This window comes from Ixodes scapularis, unplaced genomic scaffold (assembly GCF_016920785.2).
Source record: "Ixodes scapularis isolate PalLabHiFi unplaced genomic scaffold, ASM1692078v2 PGA_scaffold7__128_contigs__length_106722199, whole genome shotgun sequence".
NCBI classification, from domain to species: Eukaryota; Metazoa; Arthropoda; class Arachnida; order Ixodida; family Ixodidae; genus Ixodes; species Ixodes scapularis.
Window position 1 is genome coordinate 78,361,111 of NW_024609882.1, and position 6,446 is coordinate 78,367,556.

Consider the following 6,446-nt stretch of genomic DNA (forward strand, 5'->3'; position numbering starts at 1 on the left):
TTTGTCACTGAATGTCTAATTAATGCTGCTGCATCTTCTATTCCTCAAACATCCGGTGTCCTACCTCGGAGATGCAAACCCTGGTGGAATGAGGACTGCACTGTCACTCGCAGGAAACAGAACCAGGCATGGGGTATATTTCGCCGTTATCCCACTGCTTTTAACCTGATTGAATTTAAAAAGTATAGGGCCAAGGCACGTTGGGCACGGAAACAGGCGAAGAGGACATCATGGAAAAAATATATATCTTCTCTAAATAGCTTTGTTCCAGCTAAAGAAGTGTGGGATCGACCGCGGAAAGTTCGAGGAGATTACCAATCTTTCCGAACTCCTCTGTTTTCTTCCCCCTCTCTATCGCTGCAAGATCATGCAAATGTTCTTGGGGAGCATTTTCAGCTTATTAGTAGCTCCTCAAATTTTAGCGAAAAATTCAAGAAGTTTCAGTCGACTGTTGAAAAGCAGCCCATCTCGATGTCAGAGGGTGGTTCATATTTTTACAATAGACCATTCACAATGTGCGAACTCAAGGTTGCTCTTGGTGCAAAAAAGCAGTCTGCACCAGGGCCAGACAGACTCCACTATGAAATGTTAAGGAAACTGTCCCCTGAATCTATGAACGGTCTGTGAACTTTTTTTAATCATCTATGGCAAGCTGCTGCCTTTCCTCGTTGCTGGAAACATGCCCACATAATCCCTTTCTTGAAACCAGGGAAAGACCCTTCCACTCCTACAAGCTATCGCCCCATCGCACTCACAAGTTGCTTAGGGAAGACTTATGAGCGGCTTGTGAATCGTAGTCTTGTCCATTTCTTAGAGACTGAGAATTTTTGATGTAAACCAGTGCGGCTTTCGGGAGGGGCGAGCGACCACAGATCATTTGGTTCGTCTAGAGACGGCTATACGTGAGGCATTTGTACACCGGCAGCATTGTGTCTCAGTGTTTTTTGATTTGCACAAAGCATATGATACCACATGGAGGTACGGAATACTTCGTGACGTGAAGGAGGTCCGTTTCGACGGACAAGTGGATGTCACGGAGCGCCGTATTCTGCAAACAAAATAAAGCGCGCCCGCAAAAAAATTTGTTGGCGTTGAGTGGACCGCGGTAATTATTTACGTTTATTTCTGAATCAGCTTGACAATAACTGGGCGATTTTTTTTCGCGCCGTTCCGCGATTCTCTTTAGTATCTTCCTGTAGGCTGATGGAAACATCCAACGGTAGGCTTAGGAGGGCGACCGCATTCCGCTTCTCGATTCCGGTGAAGTATTTGCTGCATACTTTAGAGTTTGCCGTCGGTGTCGATGCTGTTCCATCGCCGCTAGAAGAGAAAAAAAGTTAATTGTATTATTCGTCAGCAGCTTAAACAAAGCGCGAACTGGAAGGTAAGAAACACCACTAACCTGTATGGACGCACAAGTCGTACCCAGGTCGCGCAGGACTCCGCCTCGTACGGCTTTGAAGGGACGATCTAGTACTTCGTGCCGTGCGCGATCTTGCCGACCACGCAGCAATTGTTGCGGCTTTCTTGGTGCGGAATAGCCATCTCAGAAATTACAGCGCTAACCCACTACAACGCACAACCAACGCAGCGACTGGCAGAATATGCCCGATGCAACGGACCCGTTTGCCGGTAGGGGCGCCCTGGTCGGGGCTTGAATTAGATCCGCACGGTTCCTATAGGGAGGAGAGGTTTCGACAAAATAGTTGTTGCTACGTGCCGGTAATATCCGAAAAGTGGCGTTCTTAAGTCATAATTTTACATTTCTGTCGCTGGCAGTCTATTGGTTTCAGCTAGAATAGAAAAGTCTGCTGCCTACTGATCTGCTTCTTAGTCTTGATGACTCGCTCGATACTTGCCTGTTCCTTTCCAGGTTGTCCAGAGCTAGACGTGTTGTAGAAAACACATTCGGAATCCTGGCCAACCGTTTCAGGTGTTTGCTGACAGTGATAAATGTCATTCCCGAAAGGGCCACTGCCATCGTCAATGCTGCATGTGTCCTGCACAACTTTCTCAGCAACGACGTGCTGCCCCAACAAGCATAAAGGGCAGATGCAGAGAAGGAACGCCGAGGTCGCCCAACGTTTTTCAGCTTCCCAGCATCGCGTGGACGTGCTAGCACATTTGGCGCTGTAGTGAGGGAGGGCATGTGTAGTTTTTTTAAATGACGGGGTGCTGTGTCATGGCAGCGAGAGGCCGCCTATGTTGAGTTAGACAAACACTGCACACGCAGACCGAAGAAAGGATTGTAGACAAAAAGAAACAAGTAAGCAGTTAACTTCAACTTTTATTCGGTCAGATGTTTTTTCTATTACACTGAGTATTTCAGCCTGGCAGCGAACCAACTTTAATGGGTTCATTGGTCGCATGAGTGCTGCAGCAGCCTTCGCAAAATGTGCAGAGGCGTCATCTGCGTCGGAAGGCTGTTGAACAGCATCTGCTAATTTTTCAAGGGCAGCTGTTCTCGCAGCCCAATCGTTAGCTGAGGGCTGCGAGCTTCGAGCTTTCCTTGACACGCTACTACTGCTGGCCGTACTCACAGCGGCAGGGGACGGCTGTGGCTGTCACGTAGTGGGTGGTTAAATTAATAAAAATAAAGCAATGATCCACTCTGAGGATAAACGAGAAATTACGGAAAAAGAACAAAAGAGCTAAGTTCGACCGGTGACTAGCGCTAGGTCCACGCCAGGTGAAAAATCAGGAAAGAGAGACGATGACACAGGGAGGATAAGCAAACAAAAGATTAAAAAATTTAATAAAGTGAAATACTCCGCCGCGGACGGCAAAAGAGCACTCTACACAAACCTCGCTCCAGTTAAACGCAATGGGGTCCCGCGGGCCAGAAACTAATACTAAAAAAGTCACGACACTCGTAAAACAGGATCGAGCCGACAAAACCGCGACGAAATCCCAACACTAACCAAAAACAAGGGCAAACCGAGACGGAACTCGAACGTTACCGCTACCCAAAAGGGACAATCCCCCAAAACAGTCGCGACAGAAAGTAGCGCTACGTATAAAAATGTCCCAAAGTTCAACAGTTCGTACTTCAGAGCCGGAGGATGAAGTAGACAAAACAACCAAAAAACAGCTTAGCTTTCCGGTAGGTGCTGAGTCCAGAGCAGTCCGTTGTCTGGAGATGTCGGCCGAAGAACGATGTCTCGGAGTCAGGCGGTCCGGTTAGAAGCTTGATGAGGTCGACACCGCGCACCACACAGCCACGCACGCTTCAGCTCAACCAACTCAAACACTTGCCCGACAGGCAGGGCAGAAGCCAAAAAATTAAACGTTCAAAAACTCACGTGCAGGGAGTGACTGCGTCGAGCAGCACCCCGGCCAGCTCCGGGGCTCGACTCCTTCCTTTGTTCCAGAACCCTTTTTTATAGGTTCGACTACCGACCAACCTCCCGTTTTCCCGCCTTTCGGGTCAGTCCACTTCCCAGAAAAGCAAAGGTATCCGGCGCCGACCCAAATGGGAAAACATACAGGCCATCCATTTCCCCCGTACGAGTCCAAAACATCAATTATCGTCGATACGTAGAACCCGACAACAACGACAGGCGCCAGACTGAAGAAAGTCGCCGCCTTCAAAAGGCGCGCCAGCCAGCTTAGACATCTTTGTATCCCGGCGTCGCCTTCGCGTGTCAAATCGGCACCAGAGTCCGCAAACGCACCCCTCCGTCCGCGAAGGCCAAGACACAAATTAACTTTGCCCCGGGGTGAAGCCTAATCTGAGTCGCCCGTCCACAAATACCTACCCCGAAAACGAGCAAACTCGTTGGGGACGTAGAAAGGATAATACGACGGGACGAACTGGAGATTAAAAGCGGCACGGCACTCCCCGTTCCCGGACCGTACCGACACTTAAAGTGGTCCGAGGAAAAAAAAAAAGATAATAAAAATGAAAAACAAAACCAAGAAAAGCCTGAATTTGTGACAGTGGCGCATACTCGATGTTGGCGTCCGGGTCGGCATCCTGATCCGCACTTTGCTCAGCGTTTTGCTGTAATTAAAAGTTGCATGCAAATGAATTTTATCTATGCACACAGCGAGTTATGCCAGCCTTCGTGGGCTTCAAGAAGTTTGACCTGCCCTGTCCTGCAGAGAAGGAAACAAACTCCAGTAATATCAAAATTATTTAATTTACAAGATGTTCAAGAACTGACTGTATTTTTATGTTAAAGCAGGTGTTTTATATTGTCTTCATATGAGGGTACGGTACCTCATGACAGTTGAAATGCACTCCATGTGCCCAATATACTTGAGCAAGGTATTCGGTGTTCCTGCTTGCATCCCTAGCTTTATGTACTCGTCTCATGAATAAACATGTGCCACTGTATTTCACACTGACAGTATGTAAAGTGCTTATGTGTGCACAGAGTGTGTGCACAGAGTGGCTAAAAAATTCATAAACGCTTGTAAATATAGAAAAAATTATATAAAGCTGGCATTTGTACTGCAATGGCTGAATTTCTCATTTACAGTGGAGATAAAGGACAGCGTTTGGCGCAGTCCAAGTTCCCGCTGTCAAAACTTGCATGCAAAAAATTACTTAGATTGATGCTGCACGTCTTGCGTTAATGTTTCAGTTGTCACTGTGGTGGCGTAACCGTAACAAGTCTATTGTGCAAATTAAGAAAAGCAGGAAGAGATCATGCTCCTCTTTCCACTTCAGCGAGTGAACAAGGGACAGAGGGTGAGTCGCTCCTTGCCTCCTCCAGCTTTCTCTTGCTAAAGTGAAAAGAGTGGGAGGAGCCTGTTCAGCTTTTCTTAACCTGCAAAAGGGGATAGTCGCTCAAAACAAGAATCTACACAACAGATAGCAGTGTATCGCAATGACTTCTGGAATGCCATATGTAAGGCAGCTACAAAATTTGCCGCCTCTGGCTCTGCCACCTCAAAAGCCTCGCTGAAGGTCCTTGTCCCTGTCGGCATGGCAGCATCTAGGAAGTTCAGACAATGGAAGAACTTCCATTTGCCCTTGTATGAATCGCTGGAAGCTTGGCCGCTTTTCGATGACTCCAGTTTTTTTTTCTCTGCACGGTAGGTCCTCCTTTTGTTATTGAAGAATGTCTTCAGCGTATCTGTTACACAAAACATATTTTACTCTTCAAGGGCTGCGGGTAATGCAGGGCACAATCACTGTGTAAGCAATTTTTTTTCCTGCACTTTCAGGTAAACAAGCTTTGCAGGGTTCAATACCATTGGACATCAATGTATGCAGCAGTAACAATCCCCCATCGTAAAAAAAAAAACAAAAAAAAACAAAACAATTTCAAATCTGGATACAACAAACGCGTACACTGCGCCATCTCCGCAATAAGATTTCATCGGTCGGCTTGGTAAGAATAGCTTTCTGTTCGCAGTCTAGCAGAGAAAACAATGAAAGGTGTGCTTCCGTCCTGAACGTCTCTGGGGAGCCCCTATTTTAAGCAACCGAGCCATCTCGAAGCAAGAGATTGAGTCTCCCTACGGGCGACCCGCAACACTGCAGGCACAGTAATGGGAAACGCGGCAAACAGTTTAAAGAAATAGGTGTACTGGGTGGCGTGAGTACTGCCCAAACGTTCTCTGCATGCTCGGATGAAATAAGAAATGGAGTACATTATAGTCATAATGCATACCGGGGACGTACGGGCCGCATTCGGGGTAGCGGTCCTCCATCTCGTCGGCGATTTATCGCCACAACGCGCCTTTCAAAGCGTTGTTGGCGTACTCGCTCATCGTCATGTCCCAAAGCGCTGGGAAATGCTCCACAAGCAAAATAAAAAACATGCTTGCTTCATCGCTTAATTTTGAGCCGTACGAAGGGCCAGGGACAGCAAAATCGGAGTACGGTTCGCCAGCCATCTTTCCCGCGCAAACCAGAAAAGTTTCACTGTTGCCAAACTAACTACGTTTTCCAAGCCAAAGCATTCGAGATCCTCCGTCGAAAGTCCGCGAGTGAAAAAGGCGCTCGACTTTATCAGTCCCCGCCTCCGCGGAGGTGGCGCGGATCGCAGGAATCGGTGACGTGCCGGTCACGCGGTACACGGTCCGCGGACGAAAATCGCGATTTGGTCCGTCGTGTGAATCGGCTATAACACGCGTCCCCCCGTCCCTTCCCCCTCCCCCCCCCCCCCCCCCCCCACATACACGCTGCGAGCGTCTGGGTTCGAAACTATTAATTGCCAGTTCTAAAAGATGGTACTTACTTGAAGTGGGAGCTGGAATTTCACGAGGTACCAGGAGACACTATCGGGCCACGAAGCACGTTGCCTGTGGGGGTGGAGTCTAGGAACGCTACTGATTAATATTGTGAGTTTGTGACAGGCGATCAGTTATGATAACAGACGAAACTTCGACTCGTTTGTTCAGAAGTTCACGGTGATATTTTATTAGCTCTCGTTACAGCACGCCAAAGATCTTAGGCAGTGAAATTCACTTTACGCAGGCTCGTGCGTCGT

General features: G+C 48.0%; 1 pseudogene; it reads right to left on the reverse strand.

Annotated features, from left to right (window-relative positions):
- Positions 1-1,793: 1,793 nt before the first annotated feature.
- Positions 1,794-5,850, reverse strand: LOC115331779 (annotated as a pseudogene).
- Positions 5,851-6,446: the final 596 nt, after the last annotated feature.